The sequence below is a fragment of the Pinus tabuliformis genome, chromosome 6, assembly GCF_031772625.1.
Source record: "Pinus tabuliformis cultivar Carrire ecotype Pingquan chromosome 6, CPIR1, whole genome shotgun sequence".
NCBI classification, from domain to species: Eukaryota; Viridiplantae; Streptophyta; class Pinopsida; order Pinales; family Pinaceae; genus Pinus; species Pinus tabuliformis.
In genome coordinates, this window is record NC_142292.1 from 404,590,830 (window position 1) to 404,612,834 (window position 22,005).

Genomic DNA, 22,005 nt, shown 5'->3' on the forward strand with positions numbered 1-22,005 from the left:
ATTATAATGGTGAAGGTGGTTCTACTAGAAGCTATTCCTACACCACGTCTACTCGTGGATGTCTGCGCCACGTTTTCCAATGGGTGTCTATTAGAATTGTGGATGTCTATTTGAATTTTTTTGTGTTCAAGTACTATTTTTCATGTACAATCCTATCATGATACATGTATATGTATGATTTAAATTTTTTTTGTATGTTTTTAGCTTTGGGTTACACCCATTAGGTCAAAAAAATTATGAATGGACACCTACTTTTGGCATTATGTTAATGTTGATGTTTTAAAAATAAACCATACCATGTACATGTTATTATTGTGTTAATAGTAATGTCATTATTGTATATATAATGAACATTGAGTGAACATTGTTATTACTTATTCTCTCTTAGGAGAGTGAGAGAGAGAACTATAGTAATAAATTTATTCAATAATGATCAATAAAATTCATAATATTGAAAAATAAATTTGTATAACAATAATTTTGAATATATTATTTAATTTTTGTTAAACATAATTAATAAAAGAAATTACAAGTCAGTTCAAAAAAAAAATCTCCATTTTATTACCACTCCAAGCATATAATTTATATTAAAACTTGTTTTACATTACACTGCATGCATGCATGCAGCACTTATTTTCTATTTCCAGGGTACAAAGTCTTTGTATCCATATAAACTTCTCATTCAGGTCAATGTTTGGGATGGGAATATTTTTTGGAATGAACTTGGTAGTTGATGTCATCTATCTATCTGATCTAGTTATGCCCATAAATGCAATCGATGGTTATAAATGGCGTCGCCTCTATAGGACTAAGTTCATGCGAACATGCAACTCTTTTGGTTTCACTTGCACCAGTTCCACAACATTTGTACTGCCCATAATGCGTGGTTCTAAAGATGAAGAAAGAATGAAAACAGGAATATGTTAGATGGGATTATCACGATTATATATATATATATATATATATATATATATATATATATATATATATATATATATATATATATATATATATATATATATATATAGTAAGCTCAAAGAGTGTTTTTCTTCATTGTTACATATTTCTTATTTGTTGGATCACACATTTGTCTTGTTAGCTTAGGAGTACGAGTAGTGTTTACTATTGAGTTGTTTTCTTGCATGCTTGTTTTCTTGTTTGTTTTCTTTCTTGTTTGCTTACTTTATTTTCTTTCCCTTTTGCTTATGCCCTTGCTTTTCTTTGTTGTTTTTTAGTTTGCTTGTTTTGTTCATAGGTTAGTTTCGCATGAAACCATGTATGACTCTTGACACAAGCTAGGTAAAGTACAATATGCCTTGTGTTGCTATCACTACTTGTTTATCTGTCATCTTCCCTCCGTATGAAGAACTTGTTACTTTTAGTCGATGATACGTCAAAAGAAAATATGTATTGCTTGAAGTGTACCTTGGTCAAAACACAATGCTTGCATGCTAACTAGTATCACCTACTCTCGTCGGTTGTTTTTGGGTTAATCCTTGTCAGCTCAGTCAAGTAGAGTAAGGTGAGGGGTGAAACCTTAACATGCACATCAGAGGTATAACAAATTGCGTCTCTACAGGAACAACCTCTTATACTCTCGAAAAGTTACGATCCATCTTCCACCTCTGGAATGAACAAGTGTTATGCACAGTTATGAAGATGATAAAAAAAAAAAAAAAAAAAAGTGAAGAAGGCTTGAAAAAATGAAAAATGAATAAGGAGAAAGAAGAGAAAGGCTTCTTGAGTAGAGAGGCGATGCAAGTAACTTCATTGGGGTATTGACCAGGCTCGCTGGCAACAGAGCCATGCTTTTTTTCCTATGTGACTCTGTCGGGGTACTGTCCAGGCCTGCTGGGAGTGGAGCAACACCAAAGATGAAACTAAGACTCTAAAGACTATAGTTCTTGTGCACTAATATACCCCTCAACCCAAATCAAAACAATTGTGTTGACTTGGCTTGGAATGTGTGTCAATTGACAAGGGGTTTGGCAGATGCTATATATTACAATCAAGCAAGTGCCAGAAAAAGGAGGAGCTAACAATTGAACAATACATCCTGAGGTGTTAGACTTGCTTTTCAAGAACAAGGTCCATTTAGAGAGCTAGAGTTCTACTAGTGTGTCACCAAGTGTTGTAGCACCTACAACCACCCTCTAAAATTTTTCATTAGATTCATTTTGGAGCCTCCCTTCCAACTTTTCATAGCAGCTTACCTTGCTTCTTCAAGTTCACAACCTTCAATGTTTTGCTTGCACAAAGGCAGTCTGTCGATCACACCTTGATGCATTCCCCTCACAAGCTAATCACCCAAACGTGGTCGAGTTGCACGCTGATTAGCTCCCTCAAGAAATTTCATAATTATAGAGGGCAACGAACCTTCCCTCTGAAAATTGTGTAATCCTAACGGGCGGCTTGCTGAGCTCCAGAATTACATAATTCTTCTAGTCAACCCTCACAAAGAAAATTATGATATTTTCCCCAGCAGGGCTACTTAGTGCCGAATTTTTAGAAATCTGGGTAGTAGTTAGATGCTCTACCTAGAAATTGCAAAAAATCTCCTGGGCAGCTAGCCCAACTCCCAGCGAGAAATGTGCATTTTCTCCCAGCAGTTGAGCAGTCTCTTGCATGTGTCACTGAGTTGACCATTTCCCTCAAGGTCCGAGCAAAACTGACTTGCATGCATGTGCTGCTTCTCCCAAGGTAGCATGCAAAGGCATCACTTATTTCATGGATCTATTTTTAGTAGTTGGAGGTTACATGCAAGGATCATTTCAGAAACCTCTCACCAAGTGTTGTTTTCCCTAGGTTTGTGGCATGTGCGCCACAACCTTGATGTTATCAAAACTCATCAACCGGAAGATGCAAAGCTCATTCCTCACATCCACCTTGCGTCTCTAACATCCCATTACATCTAGGAGTAGTCAACACATTCAGCTCAGTTGTACCTGGGTAAGACCGTTTTCCATGACTTTTGTTACATTTTTGGCGCTTTTTGTGTTTCACTTCGTATGAATGCTATTTGCTTGATTTCAGTGAGTGCTTGTTTTCATTTTGATACATGCTAAATTTTACTAGCACTATTTCAGTTTCCGTCAATATCTCATTGCTGTCGCATGCATGAAATTATTTTTCATGAAGGTCACTGATTCGGCGACTCGCCTCACTCACATGCATATTTTTCCATCTTTTGAATATGTCATTCACTATTTCCATGTATGATCATTCACTTCTTCTTACACTTAGTATCACCATGCATTCAAACTCACATTCACTTTCAGTTTCCCATCTGTGAGTCTGGACAGCCTTGGCCTAGACTCTGTCTCACCAAGAGCCTCACCAAGAAAGAATTGCACAATCCTGAGAGGGAAGGCTCTATCTTCCTCTCAGGAACTGCACATTTCTACCCAGTAGTTTTTCCCTAGGTCTTCTTTGCACAATGCTGAGGTACAGTGACTACTAGCCAAGAAAATTGCATAATGGAGTTACTAAGCCTGCAGTCATTGCTAGCTTAAATTGTGCATTGCATAATTCTAGCAGTCAGGTTGGACTATGAATTGCGTAGTTCCAGTAGTCAGTTAGTCTCTAACAGCCCAGACTATGCCTTGTGCAATCTTCACAATCAGTCTCTTGACCTCCCGGTCGAAATTGTGCAACCTTCATGACCAATCACATAGGTATGTTGCCAGTAGGTTCTCAAGTTCATTTGGGTTTTCGACTAACAGATTTCTTTCCATGAGTCTTGCCTATCTGCAGGGATTACAGGTGTTCATCTACCTCTCAACAAGTGCAGGTACAATGCTTTCCAAGGGAGCAGAGTCGAAGACACCATTCAGAGCAGAAATAGAGATGTAGTCGATCAAATGTCTATGAGCTTGCCTACTCATGAAGAATCAACCTGTTCGTAGACAATGGCATCAAGATATGACAACAGTAGCATCACAGTGAACAACATCATGAACAACAGTTGAAGGTAGCATACCAAATGCAAAGAATGCAACGAATGCATCGAATTCAATGAACACAATCAATGCAATGAATGCAAGAGGAAGGCAGTTGACAACACAGAGGCAAAACAAAGTTGCAAGCTCAAGCAGATCCATTGGTGATTAAAGAAAATTTGGAGACTCAGAATATGAGGGGATGGCGCGACATGAAGATCACGTGAAGATAGATATTGGAACAAAGAAGGAGTTGCATGTGTTGAAACATCAACTGAAGGAAGAACATGAAGCTGCACAGATAGGCGAACGAGTTGCAGTAGGAATAGGAACACCGGTGGGCGCAACTTCTACTCACGGTTGAAACTGTACCCGTACAAGTTATACATCTATCCCAGCAACTGGCACAGAGCAGCCATGGTGAGCAATGTTTTTGATCACATGCAAGGGATTCAAGGGCATGCATGTCATTGTGTGCATGCATGCGATCCAACCCATTCAACACACTCACCAAGGTGAAGACAAGAGCAAGTCCAATTGGAGTTGAAAATGTACTTTAGCAAGTTGACGCGCATGACCACTAGTACACACTTGAAGATCAGCACGAAAACTATGCATCAATGTGTTTCTGGTTTAGTCACACCCAAGAAGACCATGTGCATGTTAGCAGATGAGTTGGATGAAGGAGTCGAACCAATGCACTAGTTGCAACAGAGGCAAGAGTTCACTTCAGCAAGATGTCACCATGGGGTGCATGCACACCATCACAAACGACCAAGATTGGCATCAACTCACCAACTTCTCCATCACAAGCATGTCAAAGAGTTGGTCTCATCACAACAGAGCGAGTGCCAGTGATGTATTTCATGGCTTGCTCAGGCCATGTTGTCTGACATGAATACATGTGCATTGTAATGTAACACCATGTCAAGCATAAGTCAAGTGCCAATATTTGGATGTAAAAGTCATAGAGTAGGTGAAGAGTCATGAGGGTAGTTGAATTGTCACAAAGGGGAATGTTAAGGGTCACCCCACCCTTTGCTATAAATAGTCCCTCATAACGTAGTTGTGATGAACTGTTTTATATGCAATTATATGAATCTTGTTGCAGATGTGCTATTGGTTTAACCATCACTTTGGATTGCCAACTGACTTTCTTTCCAGCTTGTGATATATCTTTGCTCGTGTGTTCCCTTCCCAGTTGAGCATTGTTACAGGTTGCCAAGGGGCGCACTCATTTAACCCACCTGTGTTAGATCCTCTCATGCACCTTTCGTGACTCACTGTAGTGGTCACACCCTTCCTACCAACAGAGTTATCTTACTTGCCTATGTGTGACATTGTAGTCAAGGCATTACTATATGACCCATTGCTGGGACTACTACACCAAGTGGTTTGAGGTCCAATCGAGACTTCTTATCTGGGAGATTCCCTTACATGTTGGTAGATCTAGCACTGTCAAGAGGTTCCTAATGCCTCCAATGGAAATTCTATTTGAGCCTTATTCAAAATTTCATGGCAGTCTCTTGTGTGATGTAATCCCCTACATCATACTTCCATAGACACAAAAATGTCAGTGCATAAGTAAACATAACAATATACCAGTTATCTTACCTTGTTGTGCCAAGCACACTGTCTTGTAGTTGAAAACATCCATGCCATCACCTAAGGGACACCAATTCCCTTAACAAATATAGCTATAAATAGAGACTGGGTATTATAACTTTCAATACATGTCCATGAATATAGCGCATATCCACATAGTCTCAGACAAATCAAGGTTAAGAAGACTTCCTATATGCAAAGCACTCATTCATTTGGAATTACAGTTTCCAAACATAGCCAAAGGAATTCTTATGCAATCCCATTCTTTTACCATTTTCCTTGCTACAATTGAGTCTTTCTATATGTTATCACATCACCTAGCTGCTAACTATATATAAGAAAATCAAGTGTTACCTTCTCATGCTAATGCTAAACATGTTTCCCGCAACTGTTTACACATTTAAGTCACATATTCCAAGGATCAAGGCATCCTATTTATTAATTTGAAATCAAGCTTTACCAATACTCACAAACATATCATAATCAACTCACTATTTTTAGAAATAACACTACTACTAGGACCTACTTACACTCAAGTACATATCAATTGACTGAAAAGATATGTATTAGAACAACCATCTTAAACTGATATCATTTATTCATGCAATCCTATAGAAACATACTCATATCATCCAAATAATCAAGCATTCAAACAACTTGCAAACATATGATGTTAAATAAATCAACTAGATGACATAATCAAACACTCAACCATAAAATAGATGACATAACCAAACTCATTCCTTAATGTATCTCAACTGAGATTATCTTGTCTGCACAATTAATCTAGTTTAGCATGATATAATCAACATAAATAAGGCCATGATGTCCATAACAATAACTAGCTAACATATTCACATCATAAACTCATAAATAATGGTCATTCATGCATACCAATCACATATGCACAGTTAGTATAGATTAGTATAACAAAATATCACAAATATGTTAACTCATACCTAAATGTCGTAACCATAACCATCTGCATAAGCCAATCCATGGTAGCATGATACATATAACCAAAACAATGATAGAATGACCCAAAAGTGTAACTAGGTTATGGTAAATCTAGAAAGATACATCTTATAAGACTATCTTAGATATCTAAGATGACATATATAGGTGGATGGGGAATTTCGTATTTCAAAAGGTTCAATCTGGATCCTTTGGAAACAAACTTATGGAGCGTATTCAATGAACATGGCCTATGGCAGATAATTTCTTTTGGTAAATACATCTTTTAGCATAGCATCAAGGAATGGGTTAGAACAGGGACACCCTCGAATGCACGTTCCTCTATCATATGTCGAAGCCTCAAGAAGCTGATCCCATGGTTATGCAGTATCCTTCATTGGCTAATGGGGAATGGAAAAAATATTTTAATCGGAAAAAATATTTTAATTGGAAAGGATTCCATTAAGGGTTTATCTTGATGCCATATTCTATCAGACCCTTTGATTCATTTCCTAAATCACTAGGGTATTGATACTCTGGCCAGCATGTGGATGGGGGACTATACCTCATTCTCCACCCTGGCATGGCCCCGTGCATGGCATATTGGTATTCCTCATTTCTTTGAAGATGAATGGGAAAGTTATCAACTCTGCCAAGCGAGCATCACATTGTCACAACGTAGGGATCAACTTGTATGGAACAGTCACATAGTGAATTGGAGGATTTGTGCCAAGGAAGCATATACGCTCATCTCTTCATACATAATTTTATGTTGACTGGATTGATCATACATGAAGTTGGCATGTCCCTTTGAAATTAAAATGCTTTTTATGGTTAACTATCCACAACCGCATTTTGACTTGGGATATATTGATCAAATTGGGATTTATCGGTCGTGGCATATGCATCTTTTGCAAATCAAATGGGGAAGACTTCTATCACCTATTTTTAAATGTCCTTTTGCCAGTGTTGTTTGGGTGGAGGTTTCCCATCTCCTAGGATTAAATCGCTTGTGAATTATTTTCTATAACATGTTGTCTCATATCATGGGCCCAACATGCTAGGCCTTATAGGGTTGTCCCATTTATACTTTTTGGGGGATTTGGTGAGCTAGGAACAACCTCATTTTCGAGAGTAAAGTCCCAGATATCAAGATGGTGGACCTAAAGTTTGTTTCATAGTTCAATGAAATTGGTCCATGGCATCCCAAGGCTCCTTCTCGATCAATCACTGTGGTTTATTTCGGTGGTATATTCCCCATTCGTTACTTTGACGGTGTATCTTTAGAGGGAAGATGTGGTTGTGGTGTATATCTTCATCTTGATCCCTCCTCTCCGTATCATTTTTTTGGTTTACTGGGTTTGGAGACAATTGCATGGAAGAGATGATTGCTTTATGCAGTGCTCTTCAATGTGTCTCTCAAATAGGCATTGAGAAGGTTAATATCATTTACGACTCCCTCTCTTAATTTAGCGGATATATGGCATGAGTGATCTAGATGTCCCTCATCTATGCAATTGGATGTAATGAAATAAAGACTTGAAGGCTTCCTTACCTGATGTGTCGTTTCAGCATGTATAATGAGAACAAAACCTAGAGGTGGATGCTCTTTCCAAGCATGGTGTGGCTCTGTCTGATGGGCATATGCTTTAGTAATATAGGGTCGATGGTATCATTAGTGGCCAACACTATTTTGAGATCTGAAGGAGAGACATTCCTATGTCTTCTGCCATTTTCAAAACTTTATTTTTTTCCAAAATTTTTGTTCTCTCTCTACCTCTATTTTTTTATGTTTTTTCCCTCATTGTGAATAATACTTTTCATAGTATTATAGTGATGTATTCATGGAATATCAGTAGTCCAATTTTATTTATATTTTGTAGTTTACAATTTAGCTCGGAAAATACCTGCAATATATGTACGCTAATGTAAAACAATATTCACTTCTATTGAAGACATGTTTCTATTTTTTCTTCTAAAAAAAGTGTTCCAACTACACCTGGTATCTCCTAATAAGCTTATCCCAGACAAAGTAAAGTAGATAATAGCCATGAGATTGGCAAATCTGTGATACCAAGACATACGCAAGTAACGTAATTAAGAACATGTGGGTGATTGGAATGAACCTTGTAATATTATAGAATGAATGGGTTGTGGAAATTTGTTCCACAGATTTATGGATAATTAGATGAAAAATGTGGATAACATTTTAAGTTGATACTGTTGGGAGTAGGAAGGATAATGTGCATGGACAAGTGGGATGATTCATCTCCTATTGGTTTCTCTCATGCTTTCATTAGAGTGACCACCTCCAAAGGGCTTGAGCATGGGTGCACAAGAAGTCGTCACGACCTAAAAGTTTGGAATTATCATGGTGAAGGTGGTTCTAATAGAAGCTCTCTTCTGAGCTGTAAATGCCCCATCATCTATAGGAATGGCATGCAAATCACAACTCTGCCATCAACAAATCCAAAAATTCATTATCAGCAGCTCCCATTTTATATGAGAAATCAAAATCAAAATAATGTCTGTTTGTGGGTACTGCGGATTGTATTTGTGTTTGGTTTAAACATTACCTCATAAATATATCTTCCATTGCCGCATACAAAATTGATAGCACCCTAAATGTAACAGTTTTGAAAATAATGCCTCCCACTTTCATCTAACACGGTGTCCTGATACCCCAGAAATCTGCAATCGTAAAAGACAGAATGATCTTCTGAAATCCTCACTGCCACAGCTTGATCTTTTGGGGTAAGATTTCCCGGACCATATGAATTCTGCATATATATAAACTTGACTTCAGTATTTCAAAAATTATATATAATCTAGGCATATGTCATCTCATGTACTTTTTATACTATGACACTAATAGTCAATAATAAAATTCATAAACCTTACCTTGATTTTGATTTTTCTGGCTGTGAAATCCGAAGCATACACAGACAACCGTTGCTGAACAATATGTCCCACCGCTCGATTTTGCACTATCATTCCAAGTGATGATGGTGCTATTGGCGCCCGACCACCTGACCGTCACGAATGGCTTCTCTGCAGGAATCATCACCTTCTCTATTCACACCAGTACTAGTACACACAAGAAGGAAAGGACTGGAGATGGCTCTATATCTTAAGATGTGTCATTATCTTTTTATTTGTAGTTTTGAAGGAAATGTGTAATTTATTTTTTTCTTAATATATGGGCCATTTAAAAAATATGAATAACAAAAAAGAAATTAATTTACCTTATAAACCAAATATTTCAATATGTATGCTTAGTAAAAGATTTTAATATTACACACATATATATATGGTGTCCCTATTCTATTAATAATATTTTTTTCTTTGTATTTTGGAGATTAGAAATTCTTTCTATGTTTAATATAGGGTTGATAGGCAACAATCTAAAAAATAACAATAACAAAATTATATGTGTGCCAGAGAGAGGGGGGGAATTAAACATCTAACATTTTAAAAAATATTAATAACAAGAATAATTCTATATAATATACTAAAACAAGAGAAAATTAAAGTTTCCTTATAGTTGAAACATTTTATTAGTGAGCCTTTCAAAACCAACATAGATGCATCTTAACTCCAAAACACTCAAGAACTGAGAAGGATCAAATCTCCTAGGTTGCAAACCTTTGCTCGCATTCCAAAAGAGGTTTGTATCTTCACATATTTGATCGACTTGATATATATGAATCTATGTTCATAATTAAAAAATGTCAAACCAATCTTCACATCAAAATTAAATAGGATGAAGTCTAAAAATCAAATGGGGTGAAATTATTGAAATGCACAATCTGATTATTAAAATATTATTAAAAAGAGAAACCTTTGGAAAAAACTTAAAATTTTAAATTAAGAGATGAACTTTTAGGATTGGAAATTCATAAGTTAAAAAATTAATAAGAAATGGAATAAAGGAACCACCGTGGGTTATATTCTCATCATTATGAGACATTCTTTGGATTGTCTCATCTATAATCAGATAATTTAATTAAATAACAAAAAAAAATTCTATTGGGTGAATGCATGAAGATGAGTTACACTTTTTGGCCAAATGTAGCTATGCAATTTTAAATTTTCCCTCTTTTATTGAATTGAAATCTTCGAAATTCATAGAAGCCTTGTCAATTATGATTCACAATAGAAATAAATGTGGAGAATTTTTCCAAACTAATTAGTGTCCCTATTCTATTAATAGTTTTTTCCTTAAAATAAATTAAATGAAAAACATGAAGAATTAGGGTTAGTGATATTAGGGTTATAATTTCATAAATATGAGAAACAATACTATAAAGAGAATAAGATCAAGGTGAACCTAACTAAACTTATTAATTTGAAGTAATTAATGTTATTAATATATATATTTATTAATTAGTTGAAAGATAGGTTGGAGAAAGTGGGAAAAAGGGGAAGAGAAAGGGCCCATGAAGATCATAATTCCAAGAATAAAATAAGGAATTTGAATGAAGATCATAATTCTAAGAATAAAATAAGGAATTTTAATGGATTGCTTAAGAAATATAATAGAAAACATATAAGAATGAGAATAATATTTAAAGAATAGATAAACCATATTAGATTGTGTATTAAAAGGTTTTAACATAAGTTAGTGAGAGGAAATGGGTGGACTAGATGTCTGGTGAGATGACAGATGGTGGGTTTCAAGCATTGACTAAGTTTATGCATATCCTTGCCATTTAAACCGTTGGGATGTTTCTCTATTTTGAGGTCTTCTCTGATGATATGATGAGTATAGAATAGAGAGGTTATGAGAATATGAAATCATCAAAATTAATGAGGTATTTATTATTATAGGAACCCTCAATTATAAATGATTTTGAGATATGAATATTGTGGTAATATTGTATAATTTATTTTAGTTTAACCTTGAAAGACCTTCTTGTTGGCCCATGTACCCTTTTCCATAGGATCAGGGAATCATAAACTTCTAGGCTGAGCATAGGATCAGATTTGGTTTAATAGATCTAAACAAATTTTTAAGGGTGGTGTGGGGTTTAAATAGAGTTTTAATGTTTTTTTTCTTGCAACAATCTTGGACATGAGTGTAATAACCTTATTTTCCACTCCACTACAATTAGAGAGACTCTAGTTCAACATACCTTAGTTGTTGGTTGAAACTCATCCCCTTTCACCCTTGTTTTTAATTATATGGATCTTAGAAGGAAGTTCTTAGATGTTATAGGTGTGAAATTACTAAGTAATTTATCATAATTATTTTTTCACAATTTCATAATTATTAAATAATAATAGTCACATAATTGAGAAGAATGTTCTTTGTGAGTTAGGAAAAGCTCATAATTGGGCGTGAAACATAATTTGATTAGTGAAAGAATTTGTGATTTCTCCCCTGCATATTTCATGTCTTTTTATATGTCTGTTTTTTAATTATTGCTAGTGCATGTTGACTTGTCCTCTGTGGCGAAAAGCATCATCTTGTTTCACTGTGTATATGTGTATTGGGTTGGTTCAAGAAGTTAAGAGTGGGATATTTCAATTGAATGAGTCTACAAGGATATCCATATGGTCTAGAAACTTCACTGATTTGTGAGGGTTTCATGCATGCATATTCCATCTTACTTAATGAGATGAATATAATGTATTTGCTTTAAGTATTGATAATTCATATACACTTTCCCACACATTATTTGATGTATCTAGAGAAAAATACATGAAGCAATAGTTCTTTGACTTCTAAGAAAATTTATAGGTAATATAATTGACGACTCCATTGGGAAAAATCACTAGTGAGCTTGTTCTCCTTCTCTTCACTACATCCCTTGCCTTGGTTAATTTATAAATAATTTTCTATTGATGGAAATCTATTTTTTCTATCCCTTGTTTTTATTTATTATTGAATTGATTCTTTATTGATTGAATGTCCCTTGAATTTTTAGATCTAAGTTTGTTTTAAAACTTATTCTAATAAATAAATAAATAAAATGATGAAAAATAAGTCAAATATTTTAGATCAAATTATGTGACATTTCGTACATAATTTGAATGAAACAAATAAATATATGAATTCTCCTTCAAGTTTTAGCTGAACTCAAAAAAGACATTGTCTAAAACAGGGTCTCGATGAGGAAGAAATCATTGATTGAAAACATATTAATCTTATGATTTTTCATGACAATCATGCAAATTTATTTTCACGATATCTTTTGATAGGAACCTATGTTTTACATCATAACAAACCATCTGATAAAAAAAAATTACTAGATTTATTTCTATATGTAATATGTTATGTTTCTTAGATATATTTACTAACCAATTGCCTTCAACAAAATTTTCTCTATTTCTTATTTTATTTTATTTTTATACTAATTTTTTTTAAGTGAATTTGAAGCTTTATTTGTCACCTAAAATAAAGAAAACATGTCCTCTACCCTTCATTATATAGTTTTAATTGAATTGGAAACAAAAAATGTACTTCATTAGCTTGCATTAGGGTTAATATTGAGCCTTTTTCACACCATCTCAATTTCACTTTGTAGCCCTAAGAAATAGAAAACCTAAAATAAAGTGTAATAAAATTTATTAGACATTTTTCATTATAGAAAACGAAAAGTAGCTTAGGTTTGTAGATCCTTGGAGTATAGAAACCATCGGAGAAAGAGAATAACCCATGGAAGTAGCTTAATTTTTTCGTAACATGTGCCTTTGAAGGTAAAGAAGGTGGAAGAAAGGAATATGTTGATGAGATTGAGGGTCTGAACATGAACTAAAGTGGAGATTAGATTGATGCATTTAGGGAGAGGTATTTCGGTAAATAAGAACACCAAATCAAAACTTACCTTGATGGCATGCTCGTCAAGTTGAAAATGTTTGGCTTTTTCGAAGAAGTTATGGGAATATTTGATAAAGGAGGGGGTGTAGCTAGTAAGGGATCTAAGCTCTTTCTTAAGGAAACAAGAGAGGGCATGATTAGTGATCATATTTATGTCATATGGGTACTGATCATATGGTTAGTAAAATTTTGTGGATATTCCACTAGAGAGTTGATGGATCATATTGGTAGCAAAATAGCTTTCTTTAGGTATATTGTGGGGATTTGTATGGGATATAGATTAGTTAAGCCAAAATTTACAAAACCCTAATCATAGTCAATGAATATGAGAATAATCATTATGATCCCATTAAGTACATGTTTACAATGCTAGAAGCACAAGTCTTAGATATAAATGCTAATGTGAGCTTCCTTATGAAGGCCACAACCAATAAGGGCAAGGTATTAGGGTAAGATGGAGGTTTTAATGCAAGGATTGGAATAGATGGGAAATCAATAGACCAGTAATAAATAGAGAAGGAATTTAAGAAGGAACCTAAAAATATAAACCCCATTCGAGTGTTGTGAATCATTCAAAGTCCTTATTCAAAGTGGAATTGAAGATAAAAATCAAGTTGTATCAAGGATATATTGATGCTACAAATCTAAATCATTGGTTGTAACAATTAGAAGACCATTTTATAACTTATCATATAGAGGAGGAATAGAATAATTCATTTACTCAGTTGAAAATTGAAATTAAAGGGCCATGCCCTCACCTCATGGGAAATCCATATGGAGACCTTGAGGTTGGAGGGAGATCCTTTAGTGACTAAGTGGGAGTATTTCAAAAGCCTCATAAATTTGCAATTTTACCCTATCATACATTTAGCTTACTTGTGGATATAGTGGAATTATTTCAGGCAGAAGTAGGGGGAGAGAGTACATGGGTACACCACTGAATTTAGAAAGATAACCATAATGTTGGGTATCTCCCACAAGTACCCAAACATGATCTTCCAGTATCTTGGGGGTCTGCATATCGATTTTTTAAACAAAGTGATAGTGTTAAAAACTAGGTTGGTGGGTGAAACTTTTGTATACAAATAATTCTTGAAGAACATAGGCTAGAAGAAAGTGAAATCTAATGGGTCAAACTAGAAGGAGAACCAAAACACTGCTAAGAGGGGAAGAAAAAGTGGGAAGGGGCAAAAGATAAAAATATAATAACCATAACACGCCAATTTAAAGATACCAAAGCCACTACAACAATTTTAATATTGATGGTCATAAAGAGAAGTGTTCGAAGTTGCATCCAAAACTTAACTTGAAGAATAAAAAGAAAGATACTTAGAAGAGGAATCTCATGGCTAATGATTCAAGAAACCAGGTTGAAATCAACTTGGAAGTGGATAATAATATCATTTTTACATCATTGTAAAACGAAGTGAGTGCGAGTATCCTTCAAAAAAAAGAAGATAATGAAAATAGTAGACTCTTCCACATAATGATATACGTAAAGAAGGCAAAGATTGATGCTTTGTTTGACTTTGTATCATAGGTGAACCTCATTTTGGCAAAGCTAACCGAGAAATTTCTATTGGAATTTCATTATTACCCAATCCCATATCCATTAGCATAGGTAAATAATGATGTTGAAATAAAGGTAACCAAACAATGCAAAGTTACATTGCTACCAGTGTTAATTGTATTGATGATTTAGAAATATATGTAGTCCCGCTTGATGTATGTGAAGTCGTGTTTGGAAGTCGATATATATATAGTGAAACATATTTCTTACTAATTGTTTTACAGACTAATTGTTCTACAAACTGATTTTGTCCTAAAATAGTAAAACATATTTCTTTCTAGAACTGACAAGTTTCTCAGCTTAGTTGGTACTGATTGTTCCAGAAATTATCAGTTTCTTAGATGATTTTTCTCTTACTAATTGTTCTACAGACTGATTTTATCCTAAAATAGTAAAACATATTTCTTTCTAGAACTAACCAGCTTCTCAACGTGGTTGGTACTTGCTAGTGAAGTTTTGACTTGCCCTTATGAATGTTTATGGTGAAGTATTTTCCATCCTAGATGAGGCAGTACTAGTTGGATCTCTACAGGAATATTATATATATATCCACACACACATACACATACACATACATATATGTATATATGTATACATGTATATGTGTATGTGTATGTGTGTGTGTGTATATATATATATATGTATATATATATGACATGTAACCTTCATGTAGAGATCTAGCTAGTACTGTCTCATCTAGGATGGAAAATACTTCGCCATCAACATTCATAAGGGAAAGTCAAAATTTTAGTAGCAAGTACCAACCAAGCAGAGAAACTGGTCAGTTCTGGAAAGAAATATGTTTTACTATTTTAGGACAAAATTAGTCTATAGAACAATTAGTAAGAGAAAAATCATCCCTAGAGGGTTGTAGTGATAAACAAAAACAACAATAGGAAGAGTTACTACATGCATACAAGGATGTTTTCCAAGAGCCTAAAGGGGAACCATCCAGAAGAGAAGTGGAGTATGATATATTGTTATTTCCAAACTCCCCATGGCAAAACATTCGGTTATACAAGTAGCCTGTTATAGAAGCAAATGATGCCAACAAATCGTTGTAGTGTATACTGGAGCAGTTGACCAAATACCTCACCATGTATGTCAAACATTATCATTGTGCCGAAGAAGGATGGGACTTGGTGGATGTGTATTAATTATAGGGTGTTGAAAAAAATCATGCTTAAGAACTAGTATCACGTACCTAGGATAAATTCTTTTCTATATTACTTGTGATACGCCAAATACTTCACCAAGTTGGAGTTAAAATCTAGATATCAAGGGTTTTGAGTTAGATAAGAGGATTTCTGGATGACCATATTCAAAGCTATGAAAGGCTTGTATGAGTGGTTACTCGTGCATTTTAGGCTATGCAATGCACCAACTACACTTGTGAGGCTAGTTATTGATATATTGCACCCTTTTATGGATAAATTTGTTATTATTATAGATTCATTTGTAATTTGTGGGGAAAAGGTTAGCAAAGGGCCTTTAAGGAGTTAAAAAATAAGATCATTCAGCCACCAATTCTAAAATTAGAGAACCTCCAGTAACCCTATGAAGTGGGGACAAATTCAAGAGGGTGTGATATGTGAGAGGTCTTGATGTTGGAAGGAGTTCTTATATGTTATCATTATAAAGTATTTCACAGGGGAGTTCTTAACTACCATACCTAGGACTAGAAGATATATGTCCTTGTACATTATGTGAAGAATCAGAAACATTATCTGATTGGAAAGGACGTAGTAATCCACACCAATCACCAATCATGATAGTACCTATAGGCCTAGAGAAAGCTACTAAGAACTACAAGTGGATGGGGTTTCTATAGTAGTTTCATTTAGCGATCAATTATAAGAGGGCAAAAAGCACAAGTTGGGTGATATGATTTCAATGCCACCCACATCAAAACTCACATTTTTGGCAAATTTGATGCACATGGATCCATTCACCCATGATGCATACATAGAATCATATTTAGAGGATGAGGATTTGAAGGAGGTGTTTTATTCTTTTTGGTATGATGATTCATCTGCTATTGGTTTTTCTCATGCTTCGTTCATATTCTATTGGTTTCTCTCATACTTTCATTCTAGTGACCAACTCCCAAGGGAATGGGTGCACAACAAGCCATCATGACCTAAAAGTTTGAAATTATCATGGTGAAGGTGGTGCTACTAGAAGTTATTCGGGTAAGAGGATGTCTACGCCACGTTTTCGAGTGGATTTCTATTTGAATTTTTTTGTTTTCAAGTACTATTTTTTCATGTACAATCCTATCATGATATGTGTATATGTATGATACGAAGTTTGTTTATATGTTTTTAGCTTTGGGTTACACCCATTAGGTGAAATAAAATTATGAATGGACACCTACTTTTGGCATTGTGTTAATGTTGATGTTTCAAAAATCAACCATAACGTGTAGTTATTATTGTGTTAATAGTAATGACATTGTTGTGTTTTCAAACTGTTTCTATTTTTCTAGGCCCTTGATGGCCATGAATATTTCTAATATGTCTAGATAAGTTAGTCTATAGGAAGAATTAGGTAATTGATGCCATTGGTCTTTCTATATTGTTAATCTTGAGTTCGAATCGCTAGATTTCTCTATGGGACTGGACCACCGAATAGTTGATCTACTAAACTGGGTTTTTTATTTATATAAACATTCCAATGAAAATATTGAGTTCAATGTGTTTTTAATGCTATATATGTTCCTTTAACATTTAATCATTCTTTCTTTTCCTCAGTAAGGGAACAAGCTAGTTGATGAGGACCCGACCAACCTAGCTTGTTACCCTTTCGTAAGTGGTAGTCATGTGTGCATTGGAATGAATATTGGAGTTTTGGTTTGATTATCTATGTGTGATTCACAAATAAATGAGCTCTGTGACTTTATGTGTGGTCAACCATGTTTGGGATTGAATGGTAGTGTTTTGGAGATTTATGCAATGATTTTTTAATGCTTCGAATAGCTATAGTGGGATATGGTATCGTTTTGAAAACAAAATTTCAATGTTGGTCTTTTTATTCTCCTTGTTTTGAGTTTTTTATTTAAGAGATTGAAAACAAAAGTTTAATGTTATAATATTTTAAATTTCCTTCTTTCTTTCTAGAGGATTCTTTCCAGATTCTATGTACTCTTATGGTTATGTGATGAATTGTTAATACGAGAACTTGTGAGATCAAACTATTTACATGATTTAAACACTTGAAGTTGTTATGATTTTATATCATTGTGATATTGTGGAAGATAGAGGCCTCGATAGGTAGGAACTTGGAGGATTAGGGTTAATACAAGAATAAATATTAATATATTCCCTTTTTAGGAAGAGTATGTTTATAATCATTTGAATTCTTCCCATTATACTCAGGGTTTAATGAAACAACATAGGAGTGATTTATAGATGTGATTTATAATACATCTTATTCGAATACTTTATTTTGTATAGTAACCCCAGAGCTGGAAAGAGGAGACAGAGAGAGACCATTTGACTGTCGACAAGGAGAAATGTTTTTATATCTTGTTAATGAGTGTGAAAGGAGAAATGTTTATGCTTAGATAAGTGAGTGTGAAGAATAATTTGTTTCAAAGGAAAGGTTTATGTTTTGTTTCCTTTACTTGAACATGGTTCCCCTTTCACTGTGTATGATTGGAGTCATTCCTTTTGGTTGAAGCTTAAGTCAACTTTGAGATCTGAAGATTGATGATTCTTGTGTGATTAAGGTGAGAGTGATTTTCTTGGATTCACATGTTCATGTTTTGTTTATCACAATACTTTTCTTTCCAATGAACAAAGTGAAGATATTCTGTTGCCAGGCATCATAAACAAAGTAGTAACTTTCTTTCTCACAACAGTGAGATCCCATGTGTGATTCTTTGGTTTATATTGGAGCTTGTGGATCGGCGTTTGTGGTTAATCGAATGATATATTTCTTGTTTATTATCTCATTCAGTTTGAATGGTTCATGAGTGGTGTTGTTAGTAGCTAGAGTGGTTTTGATATTACAAAATCAGCTAGTGCAGGAATAGAGTAGTAGGGTTCTTGAATTTTTTTTATTACAGAACTTAGCGAGATTTAATGTTTGGTTGGAGATAGTGTCTTGTAATACATATTTTACTAGTACTTATTGGAAATGCCTACGATGTGCCTCAAACTGAATGATCTACTAGTTTGACAAGTAAATGTTGAGGACACCTTCACGACCAATAGGAGAGTGAATTCCTCTCTAAAATTTGGAGTATTAAGTTAAAAATTGCACTCATAAAATCCAACAACCTCTCTTATAGAGACATGAGGCTCAAATTTTTATCAAATTATAAGTGTTTCAGTCATTGTCTACTAAAACTAATGATGTTAATATTTAGATAAAACTAATCAACCACCAATTAAATTCACAGGAGTTGATCATGTGAAGGTTGACCTTGCACAATGCCTTTCTTAAAAGCATGCATCACTTGAATACGCATAATGTTTTGAAAGGATGAGGACCATTATCTAGGAGGGAGATGATCAAAAAACGGAGGGACTTCAAAGAGAAAGGTAGATGTCACCACGAGGCCCTATAGCTCTAAAATGCATGATATTCATATGATGGAGTGGCCTTTATTAGTTGTCGCAAGGTTCTTTAGAATCTACAAGGATGGCATCATCCAATTGCCATAACACTCTAACATGCTCGAGAGAAAGAATATGTAACACCCTCCTCTCACATTTACCCAAGATAACCGTTCCACCGAGGTAAACATGTGACAAAGAGTTACTACGATATGATTCAATGCCCTAAGTGTAGTTAAGGAAGTGGAACCAATGAACCAACACTTTACAGACCTCCCTCGGGTGCTATAGGAGCTCCAAGACCTAATCCACCACTCCAGGTACCGAACCCACGAGTTAACCTAGCCTTTCAGTGAATTAAACCAGAAGTCACTCCCATGACATGGGAATTCATGCAAGTGGGTCCCTCCAGTTTCTCCCACAAAGACTGCAACGGAGAGACTGAAGTATTTTTAAACCAGTTCTGTGTGAGAGACTGTGAGATTTAAGCCATTTTTCAGGTCTAGTCTCCATACCACTGCATGGAACTTGATGAGACTCTCCAAGGAAATAAATGACACAAATTCAAAGCCTCTAACATAAAATTTGATCAATGACTTGACCTAAACAATCCTAACCATGTCATATATTTCATCAAACACATTAGGAACATGTAATCTATAGGTAATAAGAACATATCTGAGCATAGAGGTATCATACTTATCTGATAATTGATAAGAAACATTGATGCCTTATCACATTAACTGCATGGTCATCTATTAGGTCATATATTGATTTTTCATTCATTTACAAATCAAAACATGATGAGATCGATACATCATCACTGTCATAAAACATGCTCAAAACCAGCATGTAAACAACAAAAATAATAATTATACAAAAACCATAGAATCCACATATAAACCAATACATTTACACATAAAATACCAAGGAGAAGGAACCTTATTAATGAATGTAAAGCCCAACCGAGTTTGGGACTTCTGCGAACCACATGGCCATAGATTGGCTGAACCAATTCTTTATTTCAACTAAACACCCTTGTGCCATATTCCAGGCATGAATGTGGAACTGATAACCAAAAAAACAAATAAGCATGGATTCCAATGGATCTTTCCACCTACACCATTAGGAATTTTATTGTCTCCTAGTCTCTAAGCTTTACTGCAATCCACAATATGATTCAAGGATCACTATGCCATAATCAAGACACCACCCTCCAAGTGTTATCATATATCCTACCATTCACTGGTCAAGGATTCCTAGTCCCGATCAAGGGCACCCACCTCTAGGCTTTACCGTATATCCCATCATTCATTCTTCAAGTATTCCTAGGCCCATCGAGGCAACATAAAACCTGGTTGTACCACATCCCACAGTTCAGTTCATGGGTTACTAGGCCAAGGCTTTAGCACAATTCATAATTTGGTTCAAGGATCACTAGGCCATGTGTTCTTCTTTTTAGAGATTCACCTCACTTAGCTTTGAATCCATTCGGAAATATAGCTCAACCAAACATGAGAACCACATCACACCAAGGCTATCTAGAAATGACAATGCTAGGTTGAAAAACACTATCACTCCTGGAAAAACCCATGCCAATGACAACAAGAGAACCAAGAACACACATGCATAACCATTGATGCCAAAACTAGAAAGGAAAGTATACATGCAAATTGATATCTACAAAGGATCCGACTATAGCCGCTTGATCATGTTCTTCCTTGCTTGATCCTTTCTTTTATTTGCCTTATTTTATTTTCTTGATCCATTATTGAAATGCTCTAAGAAAAATCAAAGTGTACAAGAATGTGAGAGAGAGAGAGAGAATAGAGAGAGAGCTCCAAAACTAAACTAAGAAAAGGTTAACCAGTAAAAGCTACCAAATCACCCTCAAAAGTGTGTTTCTTAATGAGGCCTCTATTTTCTTCACTTTTCCATTATTTTCCTTCTTTTTTCTCCTCACATGCAACCTATGACCTTTCACCTTGCTTTTCTCCTAATTTCCATTATCTTCATAAATAAAATGTCAATAATTGCCTCTTGACTTTCTAAAGCCTTTTCCTTTTCCCTTTCCATTTTCATTTAGACATAATAAACAAAATGAACACCCACTAGGATGTTTTCCCCATCATTAGTCTTGGAATATGTGCCCCTTGACCTTAGTATTATATGTTTTACATGGATTTCTGACAAGGGATGTTACAGAACCCTTCCCCTTGGGGGAACACCATCCTCAATGTTCAATGACACCTACAACTAGCAAGACCACTGAAAAGAAAAACATATTTCCAATGGAGCTTTATAACATACCTCGTTGCAATATTTGCAATGATCACTATTGAAACATGACAAACATACTATTAACTAGATCTTGATAACACACCTCATTATGGTAATTATGATAACCACCACATATAATAATAAACGTTTACTTCAACAACCCATAAAACAATATTGTTCACGGAGCTTTATAAATTTAGCTTGATACAATATTTACAATGATATACACATATACACATTTGCTAAACCAGCAAATAAAAGGACACAAAGCAT